This window comes from Sipha flava, unplaced genomic scaffold (assembly GCF_003268045.1).
Source record: "Sipha flava isolate LNK unplaced genomic scaffold, YSA_version1 117_pilon_pilon, whole genome shotgun sequence".
In the NCBI taxonomy this organism is placed as follows: domain Eukaryota; kingdom Metazoa; phylum Arthropoda; class Insecta; order Hemiptera; family Aphididae; genus Sipha; species Sipha flava.
Window position 1 is genome coordinate 2,096,807 of NW_020271741.1, and position 16,129 is coordinate 2,112,935.

Genomic DNA, 16,129 nt, shown 5'->3' on the forward strand with positions numbered 1-16,129 from the left:
TTACTTAGTAAAATACAACATAACTTGTTGAAATTTCTAAAATATTCATGAAAATCTATAGACTAAAATAGTACACATAAGTAACCATGGTAGAGTATGGGAAGAAGTAGGGGAGACCGGGGACAAAAGTAACATTTTTCACTTAATTATAAATTTAAAAAAAAACTAATTGTAATTTTCAGATAAAACTATTTCTATTTGATAGAACAAGTTAATAACTTTCAAATGATATTATAATATTTTCATAAATTTAATTTAAACCTTAAGATATTTAAAAAACAATAAAAAAAAAATGTTTCTTTCGATCCCTTGCAAGTACCAAAAGTAACATGTATGGTAATAGTATAATACAATATTATAAACAAAATCAATTACATTAGCAATTAGGTACATATTAAATTCAAACAAAATTCAATATAACAGATTCATATTTAACCATGAATAATTTAACATTGGTTAAAATTCATAGTTCTTGATATGCTTGTTGCTTCTGGCTGGCGAATGGATAGTTTTGAATTTTTTTTTAAAAAGACCGAAAACCAATCAATTCTTGCCTGCTTTTTATCAGTCCAAGTTTTTGGTTCTTTTAAATTTAGTTTCAGAGAAAAATCAAAAACTAATTTTCTAATACCTATAGGAGATAGCCCAAAATATATGTCTGCTGAGTTTTTAATATAATCAGCAAGTTGATTTTCTTGAAATTTGTTAAATTATGTGCTCGATATCCAAACACTGGTTTAGGACCACTTTTATCTTGATGTAGTTTTAATTTTTTTATATATCTACTTAGACTGACTTGGCAAATATTTAAACTTGCAGCTACTGACCGTATAGACTGATTTTCTTGTAAACAAATGTCTACTGCTTTTCTAATTTCACTGTCTGCAATTTTTCCTCTCTGAGTCATTATTTTACGTGTACGTGGCATGTCTGTAAGCTATACTAGTAAAATACTTAAATAAATGAAAATGAATTCATAAGAAAAATAAAATTAGTAGGTGCTACATAGTGTTACTTCAGACCCCATAAAATTTGTTTCTTTCGACCCCATACAGACATTTTTTCTTGGATAGATTAAAAAAATATAAAACATACCTGATTCAACCTTTCTAATACTTGCCAAAGAAAAAAAGACAACTTTTGACAGATGTAAATGTATTAAGTGTTCTTCTAGTGTAAAAATTGAATTTTTAAAAAAAAAAAATGTTAACAATTTTATTATCACTTTTTTATGGCGATATTAGTTTCTATTATTTTTGTGATAAGAAGAATGGAACTATTACAAAACAAATATGTGCAAATATACCCAGTATAATGGTACGAATGATACACTACATACTGGTTTTAAATAATTATCATGGAGTAAGAAATTGAGCATGTTACTTTCGCCCCGTGTTACTTTCGTCCCCAGTCTCCCCTTTTGGATGCATTTTGAACTTTTTTCTGTTATTTAATGAACTTAATACAAATATGTATGTAGGTAACATTCTAATATAAAATTGTTTTATATTTTGTAATTATGATCACAGATAAAAGTAGTACTACATATTATATAAGATTAACAGAGTAAACGTAGTTAAAGTTCAAGCAATTTGTCTACAAGTTTATTTCATTGCAAATGATTTCATAAAGTGTTAAACATTATGAACATTTATTAGAGAGTAATAAATAAAATGAAGTATGTATATATATGTAGAAAATACATCATTCTTGTTAAGTTAATCTGAATCTATCTCTTTGTGTAAATATATATCTTTCCAATTAATTTAAAGTCGTATTTTACATTTCTAGACAAAAACGTGATTCGTTTGTACAATATCAGATTAATTCTAAGTGAAATGAGGGATAGTTTACCTGACTGTTATTTATTTATTTTTATTTTTATTTTTTTTTAACATATTTTTTTACATGTTTTAGACCAAGAGGATTTTTCTAATTATCAACATTATAACCGATTTCTGAAAGAAAATGTTGTGTAATTGGTATTGTTACACGGGTTATTTTACAAGTGTTTCAACAGTTTTCTTATATAGTTATGAAAGGCCGTTGAAAATTTATAAAAAATATCGTAAGCTTGTTCACATCATAACTAAATAATAATAATCTTAGACATAACATTTTCATGAACACTTATATTACTATTTATTATAAATTATAATTTTCATATTATTTTTAGCAATAAATGAAAATGCCGATAAAATAATTTTGTTAATCAAAAAATTTTGAAATTGTAATAAAAATTTCTTAATACATTTATTGAACAGATTAAGAAAATAAATATTGAGCTTTATTTCTAATAAAAAATGATGAACGCTTAAATATTAATTGTTGACAAAATCATAAAAATTAAGGAAGTCTCTTATATTTTTGTTGTGAAAATGTATCTATGATTTTTCATAAGATTTTCGTTTATACAAAAAAAATAATTTTTTAATATAATTTATCAACTCCTGCATCTCATTCGACCATGGTGTTCTAATCAACCTAACAGTGAGACGCACGCCTACAAGAAAGTGAATATATTGTTTACTTGTATATGTTTTAATAAGCTTCTAATTGAAATTTCTCAATTTGTATTAATGTAATAACATTAAAATAATATAAATAATTAACTAAATCTTATAGTAATGTTTTAAATTAATTCAAACATATTATAACATTAAATAAATATTTATTCATTTAATTTATTATATGTTAAACAATTTTCATAAAATGAAATTAAATGGATTACTTAGTTGGATTTGTTTTGAGTTATTTAGCGTCTAGTTATTATGTTTTGAAAAAAATTATCTACAGTTAAATATTTAAAATATAATTTATAATTAAAGGTGATATATATGTATATAATAAATGATAAATTATATTTAATAAATCATGAGTATTTTGTGTGCTGAATTATTAAAAAATAAGTTCAAGAATATGTTTTAGAAGTTCTTAAACTATTGTTTTAATTTTGATTTTTTTTTAGAAAAATGAACTGAATCATTGAGTGTCACTATGTGGTTTTAAATATTTATATACATTTTAATAATTTGGAAAGGCAATTAAAAAAAAAAAACTTTTATTTTCACATGCTATTAAAAACAAGTTCTACGGAGAAAAAACTATGCTTACTACATAATAATATATTGGTATAAATTACACATCAGTATGAATTCTCAAGTTTATTTTTGTAAAAATTTGTGTTTCTGACAACGAATGGGGTCAACAAACAATTAAAACATAAGATAATGGGGTTTCAGTGGAATTTAGTTATTACTGGGCCCACTTTATGTGAGGTTCAAAATCATTACTGAATATCTCATTACAATTATTATTTATTTCTAGAATTCTTCGTGTAATTGTAGCCTCATACTGCCTTAGCGTAGTATTATTTAACGGTAAGTAATTTATTTGGGTATGTATTACTTATTGATTTTATTATTAATTTATCTAATAATACTGAGAATCACTCAAACTCTAAATTTAGTTGATTTTTAATATTTTTCTTTGTAAATGTCATTTTAAAAACAAATTACAATCACATTTTACGTCCACGTTCTTTACTTCACCTATATAGTAATACGTCTGAAACTTCAAGCCCATACTTTGTCAATTTACTAATAATTTATCTCCAACTAATGACTTATTAAATATTCTTCGTTTATCTCAATAATCTTAAGTAATAAGACAAATGAATAATGACCTACAATAAACATTTTTCATAACCTGATGGCTACAACTATTATTTTAGTTCATTGTATATTACAGTCTTACTGACTTACAGTTATGTTTTATTTTTTGTCATACTATCGATTCTCGACCAGTCGAAACGTTAAATCTCATTCCAATTGCTTTTTAAATTAAAGGCTTAATATTGAATTTGTTATTGAAATGCAGATCAAAATAATAAAAAAAATTAACATTACAGGGATTTCAGTATATATAATTAAAACCGTATAAATATTATTTATAATAATATACATATACTAGCTGAACCCATGCATTTCGTAGCTCGTTAAAAATCCTATCCCTTTTATATTTCAAACGGTGTGTTAAATTAATTACCTGTTATTGAAACAAATAGCAACTATTTATAAACAAAAATGTCCATTGTAAATCTCAAAATATCTGTTTGAGCACTTCCCGGGGTTGGGCCTATCACTTAATAACTTAGCCTACTAACATACGAGTAAGTCTAATATTATATATCTGTACCGAATTTCGTCGCAATCGGTCCAGCCGTTTAAGACAAACAAACACACAGAAACCATTTATATCTATATATATAGATATAATATAGATATATAACAATATTAATAAATATACTTGAACTTATTAATAAAATATAATTTTATATAAATATTGTACTTATTTAGCAATACTTATTATGAGGTTAAATTTTACCTTTGTCGAAATATATTTAAATAATAAATTAAAAATAAATAATAAATATATAATTAAGAACTGACTTATTGTAACCAAACTCAAAAAAGTTTGCAAACGTTTAAAATATAACTTAAGATCTAATATTGACTTGTATGACATTTTTATAGTTAGTTTTATTTGAGTCCAAAATAATGAATAATTAAGCTTAATTTTTATTTCATTAACTGTTACTGGAAATATTTTTTAACCATATATAAATGTATTATTCATTGAATTGTATTTTAGCATCTATACACAGTAGAAAAATAAAAATTTTACTAAATATGTTTTTTTAGACTTATGAGTAAAGATTTTAGTTTTTTTTTTTACTTATTGCAATGTAATAATATTTAACTGGGTATTTATTTTTTATCATAAATGTATGTTTTCAGCTACATAAACCAAGTATTATAAAGGATTTATGTTTGACTACGCATGTAATCAGTAACCAAATGATACACAAAAATAATAAGTTCATTGTTAATAAAGAACATTTTATTATACAACAAAAATGATGATAAATATGAAAATAAATCTAATTTCAGATTTTTTTTAGTTAGATAATAAAATAAAGAACTAATTAAATGTGCTTGTAAACAAACTATAAAATCTTCATGAATTTAATTAATATGCAAATAATCTATGGTTTTTAATAGAACTTATACATTCAAAAAATTTTCCGTGTATTTTTTTTCTAGTACAAAAATTATTTTCTTTATTTTTACTTACTATTAGTAATTTTAATGTTTTGAATCTGAATTAAGTGTAAAAATTAATTATATTTATTTAATATAAAATTAATTTATTATAAATTTAAAAATAATATACAATAAGATTATGATTAGGTTTCATTAGTTTAAACCCTAAACTAATATTTGTACAACAATTTTCGATTTACCTGTTTTAGCGAAAAATTAATAAATATTATTGCCTATTAAATTTTTTGTCTTACGCCAAATAAGCCAAATAATTAATTTATTTTGTTATGATATATAATGAGTAATTTGTTTTTTAGTTCCTTTAAGAATAATAACTTCTTTATAAATTCTTCAATTTTTTTTTTATATAAAATTTAAATTGTGCTTTGAGGCTATGCATTTTTAAAACCGTATTGTTTATCGATGAAATAAATGGTTAAATTTACAACATATGATCCACAATCGTTCAATATTTTTAATTCATTTATTGCAATATTTATAGTATATTGGGGATTCAAAAAGACATGTAGATTGTTTTTAAAAGCTGTAAAATTGTTTTTAATCCACTTTATTTATTGGCCCTAATAAAATATTTTCAAGTGTTTATTGGGTTGTAATTAAAGTGTCTATGATGAGCTTTAATATTTATACTTTATCAATGAATTAACTATGTACATTCATGTGGTGGTTTATGATAATATCTTCGATTCTGTATTTGTGAAGTAATGTTGCAGTAAGTACTGTATTTAATGAATATTATGACATTTAAAGTAATCATAATTATTTATGATTTTTTTTGTCAGGTCCACAACCGTTAATCCTCTAGAGTTTAATTCCCTGTTCCTACTACAAATGTTATTTGCAAATGAGATTATTGACACAGTTATATTATGTTAACTGATAAAATACAGTTTGTGAAAAAATAAAACACTCGATGTATCTGATTGTATTAAGACTGCAGTAAACAAGTGACAAACTGTCGATTTGACAACGACGGTTTTTTTTTTCTGTCAACTCTATTTTAGATTTCAAAACTACGGTAACAGTCTTATGGAAATGGTAATTTGTACATAATTTAGTTATTTGAAATAATTTTTTTTATTTTTTCAACAGTTTTTCAAAAAAAAACTGAAAAAAAACATTTGGAAATTTCCGTCAAACAAACATAATATTTAGTGTTAAGTTGTTTAATTAATAATCGGTAATTTTTTTAATTTATTTTTTTCAATAAATTTAATCTTTAATTCAGGAAAATCCATTAACTATTTTATTTAGTATTTAATAATACAATTTTGGATACCCAATTGTTTTCAAAGCACTAAAAAGAAAATATAATCAACACAGTCGTACTAGAGATTGCCAATGTTGCCCACGTATATGTTTACCAATAACCATATTTTATCTCGGAATGATAAAAGAATATAATCCTTGCAGCATCCATATTTTCCTTATAATATGTATGGTTTTTTTTTTTCATTTAGTTAGTATTTATTTTATTTAAATGCTTTTCCATAATTTATATATTTTATCTGCATCGTATTGTTTTTTGGCAAACCGTGCTGTGTTGATTTGTAATTTACAACATTTTAAAAGACATTGTGTTGTATTATGGTTAAAAAAAAAATTAAATTTAAATATACAGGTACAACTTATTAAAATGGTAATTTGCAATATATATATATATATATATATATATATTATTACAATATTATTATTGTTGTCTGTGGACACCAACTTATTAGGTGTAGGCGGGGAGTTATTATGATATTGTGTTCAATACACGTCATAAGCCGACGCCATCGAAAAAGACATAATACACGAGTCTATTGCTAATACCATCATACCATTTATAACATTAAGTAGGTAAATAAATATTTAATGATTATTTTGTTTTTAAAACACTCTATTTTTATAAAACTGAAAAGCAAATTAACAAATAGTTTGTATAATAACAATTAGACAATAATTTTTTTTTTCAAACATTTTTAACTTATGATCAATGATATTTTTCAGCATATTCAAAAAGAAAAAAGCTAAACTAATTATTTATATTATTAAACAGTTAAAATAATTGACCAAGAATATTCATTCATATTTAGTTTGAGTAATACGTTTATATTTTATATCACTTAAACTCTACTTACGTATAAAATATTTTAATTTTCTATAATTTAGCTGATAATTATTTTTGCACTATTATGTAAGAAAAACAATATGATTAATATGATGAGTTAGTTATGAGTGGAGTGTTAAAATAATATAAATATTTAAGTCATAAGGGTATTTAATTTGTTTCCAAAGGGACTTAAATGTATTATTTAAAAAAAAAAATATTACGTCCAAATTTTAATAATGTATTTTAATACTTGTTAGAATAATGTTTAAGTTAAAGAACAAATTAAGAATTCCGATTTTCAGTTTTATCCGATATAATATATGTATTTTATATGATAATTAAATTATCTTAATAAGTTTATAATCACCAATAATTCTATTGATATGAACTTATATTACAATCATTAATCATACAGTAAGATATTATAGTTTAAGATATGTACGTATTTCTCATAAATATGAAAAACTATGATTTTAGGTTTATTTAACGTAATATTTGATACCAAGCTATATATCAAATACATATAGATATGTACCGTGATATATCGATACCTAACGTGCTTATATTCATACCATCTAAACGGTACATTAAAATTAATTAAGCCCACTTCAAAATTATAATTGAAACGATATTAAAATATATACAGTATGGCGTTATCACTTACATAAAACACTTGTATATAAACTCATCAGAGATCAACCAATAAAAATGACTACTTAAAAACGTCTATAAAAACAATTCATGCCAGACTAATAACTTTATACTTGAACATACTCTATAAAGCACTGTGTGTCACTAGTAGAATGTCAATAAATACCGGCACAATATCCGTTGAGTGAAAATGATTTATTGCCCAGTTAACCGTGTGACTGTGTTAACATTTTAATATTAAAATCTATTTCTGCAAAACAATATTGATTGATTTATACTCGGGCATTCGCAATAAATTACTTGTATTCACGTGTGTTTTTACATCACTATAAGTTTACAGTCTTTGTAGATAACAGCTTTTAAGTCAAACGATGTAAAATTTCAATATAAATATGGCTCATCGCAACCGTGTAGCTGTGAAATGCTTTATTCATGTAAATATTAATAAAAGTTTAAAGAACAAACGAAAAGTACGTGCATTTTTAGTTGTAATATTTTTATTTAATTTTTTTCGTTCATTAACACTGTCCCGTCCAATTTTCGAATACATAACGATAGCTGTGTTTTGTGATAATAAATAACATCTCATCGGAAGCCGCGCAGAAAAGGCCTAGGTCACACATACACGGGAACAGAATATATATACGGGTTATTAATGAATATAACCGCTTGTTGATATAAACTTCATAACCTATACTTAGTGGCGTACATAAACTACTCGGCGTTGTGTGAAAAGTTTTGAATAATTCTGCAACCATAGCTAGGAGCATATACAAGGGGGGATGAGGAGGTCAGATCTCCCCCATAGGTATTTTTAAAATAGTATAAAATAGTGTTTTTAATGTAATGAAATTATAAGGAAACAAAAAAATATTGTAAGGATTTATTTTAAATTATTATTTTGACATATTCAATATATATATATATCTTTTATTATTTAAATGTGGAGGTACTTAGGTTTAGGAATTTTCCTTGTTTGCAACTGATCCTCCTCCCTATACAAAAATTATGTATACGCCACTGACCGTCGCGTCTAAAACAAATGAATGCGTGCATTTCTTAACAAAATCAAAATGTAGTGCCGTGATACATGCCCAAGTAGCAATACGCCCTAAACCAGTGCTTCCCAAACTTTTTCGATTCACGGTGCCCTTTATGATCTAAGATATTTTTAAGACGCGCTCCCCCAAGTCATAACATGACTAGTCATTAGGAAATTTTAAACCAGTATTAGTATTTCATGACGGTGCGGCACCCCTGTATAGACATCGTGGCGCACATTTTGGGAACCGCTGCCCTAGACGATGAAAAATCAAAAAATCATCGGCCGTCCGACACATGTTGATTTAAACTTTGAATTAAATAACAATTGTACCGCAATATAAAATTTTAAACATTTAAAACCTACGTGTCCTTATTTTAAACAGACTTCATAAAATCCGAGAAAGGTTTTAAAACCAATTTTACAGATAAACAATACATAATTCTCATTATTAAATGTTATAATCATATAGAGAAACAATAATATTTGGAAAAATCGTAAGTATGGTCTCGTAATGATATTTATAAATAAACTATCGTTAAGCAAAGTCAATATTATTCATGATATCTTGATCATCGTATAATATTTAATGTTTGCGTGCAAATGATCAATTTGTAATATTTTTAATATAATTATATGTATACTTGATTTTAATTTTATTTACGCTCTTTTAGAGAACGTTTTAATCCAATTAAATATCTATGTTTACACACTCAACTTAGAAAATATCCATTTTATAAACAGATAAATTTTAAGGGATGTATATGATGGGCAAATTTACGTAGGCCTGTATCAGAGTTGATAAAACACATGTTTTTTATAAAAAAAACATGCTTATTCTAATCATTTTTTTAATAATTTTAAACATGTTTAAAATATATTTTAATTTAATTATAAATAAAATAAAATTATTAGTAAAGAATTATTTATAATATTATATATGAACTTAAAAGAGTATGGTTAAATAATTAAATATAATATTAAATATAGTAAAAATTAGCTACGTGCCTGTGGCGAATAATTATTAACACTAATTAATAAAAAGTAATAACATACAAATACTAAATAGTGAAAATATAACAACAGAAGTATGTACTATGTTTATAATGTAAATAAATTATAAAAATAAAAATAAGTATGTTGTAAATTAAAATTAAAAATAAGTATTGATAACTAATGCAGGTATACGTTAATAATTTTTTGTAGTAGTGATTACTGTAGACTTAATCATGACTATTGCTTATTAGTTATTAATAATTATTTTAAATTCATAGAGTCATTTATTTACTAATAAATATTAATAAAATACATTACATTAATTATTATATTCTAGTATCCATGCAATATAATAATATTGTTTTATTATTATTGTAATTATATGTGTAAGAATATAATAAAATTCGTATTTCTGCGTTTCTTATTTTTCAAAAGGTCTAATAATTAACTAAAAATTAAAATATTTCGTAGTTGAAAAACATTTATACATCATGCTATTATAATAATATCATCTGTGGTTACACAATCTACAGCCGTTTAACCGTAAACACCTTAGATCATAAAATAGTCACCGTTTTATCATTGAACAATAAAAAAATCGAATAATGAATTAACTATTGCAGAAAATTTAATAAAACTTGTAGATGGTAGACGATACACCAAAAATTATATTATTTTCTGTTTAAAATAACGGATTTTTAAATTTTTTAAGTGATTTAACGATGCAAACAAAACCACATTTGATTAAATTAAATGATTAAAATATGTTTTAAACATCTCAAATCTGGCCTGCAGTGAAGATTTATAAATGGCTGAAAAATGTTCTTTAAATAATGATTGCTATTATTACCAAATAACTATAATTATTTCTTAATTTATACTTTGACAACAATTATTAAAAAGAAAAGTTAATGAAAGAACGAACCAAATAAATACTATTTAGAAATCATATTTATTTGTTTGTTATTTAATAAAAAATATTACATAAACGTTTTACGCTTGTGAACATTAGGGACGGTTCTGCGAGAGTTTCGGTGCAGAATAAACACTTAGCATTTATAAAGGTTTACAATAGTATTCAAATAAAAAATTGACAATGCAGATGCAAGAATACAACGCATTGTACTCGTGACATTTATTTCGTGTAAAACATTTTGTCACCGAATTCGGTAAAGAAACATGTGCGGCTTCTAAGCTGGTTTTCTTTTCTGTTAAAACGGCCGTTATCGCACGTCCCATATAATGTTGTTCACATGATAATCCTTCGTGTTCCTTTATTCAGTCGATCGCTGAGCTGGTAGGATTTGTCGTGCCTTTTGTTCGTCATCCTGATAATCCGATCGGTGTCGCTACCGATAAGTAGAACGACATTCTTATCAAAAAACGCACGCGAATATTTTATTCTCGGTTTGACGCCGAGAGGATTTTGATAGGCATATAACAGCACCTAAAAGCACACATTCGTCGATTTCAATACATACACAGCTGGTGTATTACATACACGCACGTAATACGTACACAATAATGTATGTGTACGTATGTACCAGTGCGTTATAAATACACATGTACGATTTTAAATTATTACTCGGAGTTCTACAGAGTATAGGTAATAACTGAAATAAAAAAGAGTACTGCTTGCGATTATTTAGTATGTATAATGATCAATGGTGAACTTAGAACTCTTTTAAATTAATTTTATTCCATGGTTTTATAATTCATACAAAACTTCTAACCCAGATCATTCCGTGTTTGAGTGCGAATTTTAATTTTTTATTAAAAAATTGCGTTGGTACACAGTTATGACCTCCATGCAAGTTTCAAAATTACAATATTGTACATATATACACTACGATTATTATTAACAATACATAACCACTACGTATTAACAGGATACTTTGATGTACCTCAACAAGTATACTGTTTATTTTATTTATACCGATAACATCTTGTGTTTGATGGAAAACATTTTGAAAAATGTTTAAACTTATATAATCGCAATGAAAACAAACGCCAAATTTGAAACGCAATATTTTTCATGCACAATTTGTGTACGATTTTCAATACGAATTATTTCAATGTGATATTTTTAGGATTTTATTTTAGTCCAACGTTTGACTGTTAACATTTCTTTTGATCGATGGTTATTTTAGACCAGGTAATCTATTCGAGAAACAGATACAATTATTATAACAAAGGTTTTTCATGAACTCACGACTCTTCCCGTTGTTTCATAGTTATTCATTTCAGCAAAGACACTTACTACTGCTTAATAAGTACGTAATGTATTGATATCGTTTTGAATATATTAAACTTAAACATAATTAAAAATTGACTAATAAAGAGTTGTTCGCTCGTGAAATTGAAAACCTACGCGTTAAACATATTATACGGTTTCACAATTAAAAAAATCATTAAAGGATCTTTTTTTTTTATTTCTTTATAAAGTTTCGGTACCAGACGATGACCTCTTGAAATTCGTAACCGCAAATATAATAGTCATAAAAACAAATGTAAAATATGCTTTAAATATAATGCATTCAAGTAAACCATGCGTATATTATGAATATTCAAAATATATCCGTTTAATTTTTCCATATTCTTTATTCGATGATTACTCATTGTTGAACGGGGGAAAACAAAATTAAACTAAAAATAAAAATAATAAAGTAACAGAAAAACAACCGGATAAAAGTACAAAAAGTAAAATATAATATGGAAAAACAATGCATCCCAGTTCCGTTTCCTGTCGAATAAATAATGAAGTGTTGTATACTGTGTACACGTGAAAAACACATCGTGCAGCATAACTGTAAGAATGTTTAGTGTTTTGTTTTTCCGCTCAAACGCATACGTATTATTAATATAACACCCCAGTCCCGTCAACGGTCGACCATAGCATCTCTATCTATATAGTTCTTATTCAATCCTATAAATGTGTGTAAAATTCTATGTTTTATTAATTTATGTAATGTGATGATAATACCATCGCTAAGTAGAAGTTATCATTGAAAATGTGTACATAATTTTGCTATGAACGTATACAGTAATATATTTTCAATTTTATGTTATATTATTACATTTTAACTATGGATGAGTACATTTTGTATAACTATCATTTCACTTAACCTCATATGATTTGAACATTATTTAAATTGAGACTGCATCGACATAAAACCGTTATAAAAATCGTTTTCGGCTAGCCGAACAAATACATCACAAATATTACATTTGTTGATCTTATGAACAATAGTTTTATAAACATAAATAGTATTTATTTTAAATTATTCGTTTATTGTTTTAACAGTAAATTACTTAAATAGTTAACTCATACTTACTGTTCTCACAAAAGGGTCATATCCGATTATTAAACATACATAAATCAAATATATATTTAATAATTAAAAAATTTAGTCGATGAATAAGATGTGATCATTTTCTATGATTTAATTCAACACTGAATCCATATTGAATATATAAAAAAAGAAAATTAATAAAAAATAGGATAATATACTTAGATCGGTGGCATCATGATCGGGCGAAATACAGAGATGAGTGAATGGTATTGTTATATTGGTCAAATAAACTTATAACCATTGCCATATAACTTACAAAAAATACGATTCTAAATGAAAGAGGTCAAGTAAATCAGATTATAATTCAAAAAATGGTCGATAATAACAACATTTCTTAAAAAGTAAAATAGAACTCTTAATATTCTTACTGTCACAAAAAAAAGCCAACTACAATTTGGAAAAATTTAAAATAACTATTGATAGCACAAACATCATTAAACTATTTTTAACTAAATAATTAATATCATTTTAAGAAAATTCGTTGAAATTTTATATACGAAATATCAAATTTCGTCAATATTTCATTTTGTAACGTTTATAATACATTTTTATGACATTCAAATGAATTATTTTTCATTCATCAATAAAAAACATGTCTTAGAATTGCAAATTAAATTACAAGACTTTTTTTTAAACCAAAATTATTTTATAGACATTTCCATAAAAAGCTAAGAAAACGTGAGAATATACTTTTTCTATAAAAAGTTTAAAAAAATCTTTTGAAAATTTATGACATTCAGTGATTATTTTAAATAATAAAATAATTAAAATTTAAATTTAAAATTAGTAAATGGTTATTACTCGTAAATTAATATATAAATAAATAAACAAATCGTTTGTATAAAGAAATTAATAAATAAATAAATTCTTAGCCTGGAGTCTTATTATATTTGTAAAGTACGACTGGTTTTGAATTAATGACGATAAATTTTTAATTTAAAATCGGTCGTACATTACAAATTTAATAATACTCCAGAATAAGGATTTATTTATTTATTTATATTTATTTATTTACTTCTATATATAAACTATTTATCTATGTTTTTTTTATTAATGTTTATTTAAGTCTCTATGAATATTATTTTTTGAATTATGATGTAAATAAAAATTTAATTTAATCAAAAACCAGTGTACCAGAGTGTAAATTTTATAGTTTTTTTTTTTTTCATACATTTTTGTCTATTTTACTACAATTATTAAGAAAAATGATTAGAAATTACTTAAAATTACTCCCAGAAAAGTACTAAATAAACAAAAAGCAGATAATCTCATATGATTATTATAATTAAGACAATCCTGTGGTAGAAATGTACATAAATACAAAAGAAAAATCAGTACATAACAAAATTTTAGACAAATTTATAATGGAGCCAGTTCAAATATCCCTTGAAAATGAAGTTGTTTGCAATATATTCCTGTTTTTTCTTAATAATTCGGGATATTGTTGTGATATTCAAAAAGTAAATCTCCTCCCACATGATATCAACTAGAATTAATATTCTATCTTATATTTTTTAAGAGTGTTGTAAATCCTGGTCGAAATCATAAACAAAGACAGAAAAAGGAATCACATTTGTTTTTTTTCGTTCGTAATCTAATATTTATTATGTATTCGTAAGTTATTTTTAAAAAAATATTAAAAAGTTTCTAGAATATTTATATTTTTTTTAACATTCAAAACATCCTAGATGTGTAACACGTTTTACTTTAATTTGTATTTTATACATGAACAAACTGTGTGATCCTATACAAGTACTTGACTATTCAGAAATATAATTATGTTGCTACAGTATAATATTTCATATCATTTCCCATTCAACTCTAATTTTATTAACAATTACAAGAAAATAATAAGTTAGTTTATATTTTATAAATGTAAATGTGTAAGTGATGGTATTTTCACCATCCATCCCATTTGAATTTTAAATTGAAAACAAGAATTTAAAATTATGGTGATAATAATTGTTTTTATTTTTATTTATGGCTAGAAGAAGAAAACTTCAAATGGATGTAATACTCTTACCCGAGAGCTTGAATTGAATATCGTCAGGTATATTTAATGAAAAAATTGACACAATTAAGCAACAGAAAATTATAATAATATAATTTGAGTCGATGCAAGAGGGTAAATCCGAAAAAATAAATGAAAAAAAATGATGGTTATGTTTAATTCATAAAACACGTACTCATATAACCATAAGTCGTTTGAAAGATTCAAAACGATGTATATCTGTATTATAATATTCAAAATTAATGTTTATCTAAAAAAGTACGTATTTTATAGCAAGGAAGAGGAAAAGTTTATATCATAGGGAACTGCATATATAATAAAGACCATAAATCTGCGGATTTTACAGTTTATGTACAATTTTGTATTGACCACTCTGAAACTCTTAAACAATACTAATGTGAAAAACGTGACATTTGAAAATATACAGTTTTATGCAATTTTACTGGTCAATAACTATTTGTTAATTAATATTATTTATTCAAAACATATTCTATGATGATATAATTGACTGTTATTTTATTTTTAGTTATAAAATGAAAGAAAACTATTTTTACCCAATTACCTTTTTGTCAGGATGATTTTTATTTTTATTTAAACTTAACAACTCAAAATGTTGAGCTTATAAGTTCATTATTTGTTGAATTGTACGAAATAAATGTAATAACTGAAATATGTAAGATAGTTCAACAAATTATGTTTAATGTAAAATATTATTCATGTTTATTATATAATCAATATAAATAACATATACAATAACGTGATAAAATGTGTAGATTTGACAACTGGATACTGTTAACAAAAATTAAATTTTTTAGTTCAATAATAAATGAAAATGTTTCATATGTTTTGTGAATC

General features: G+C 24.4%; 1 pseudogene; it reads right to left on the minus strand.

Annotated features, from left to right (window-relative positions):
• Positions 1–446: 446 nt before the first annotated feature.
• On the minus strand, positions 447–928 carry LOC112693050 (annotated as a pseudogene).
• Positions 929–16,129: the final 15,201 nt, after the last annotated feature.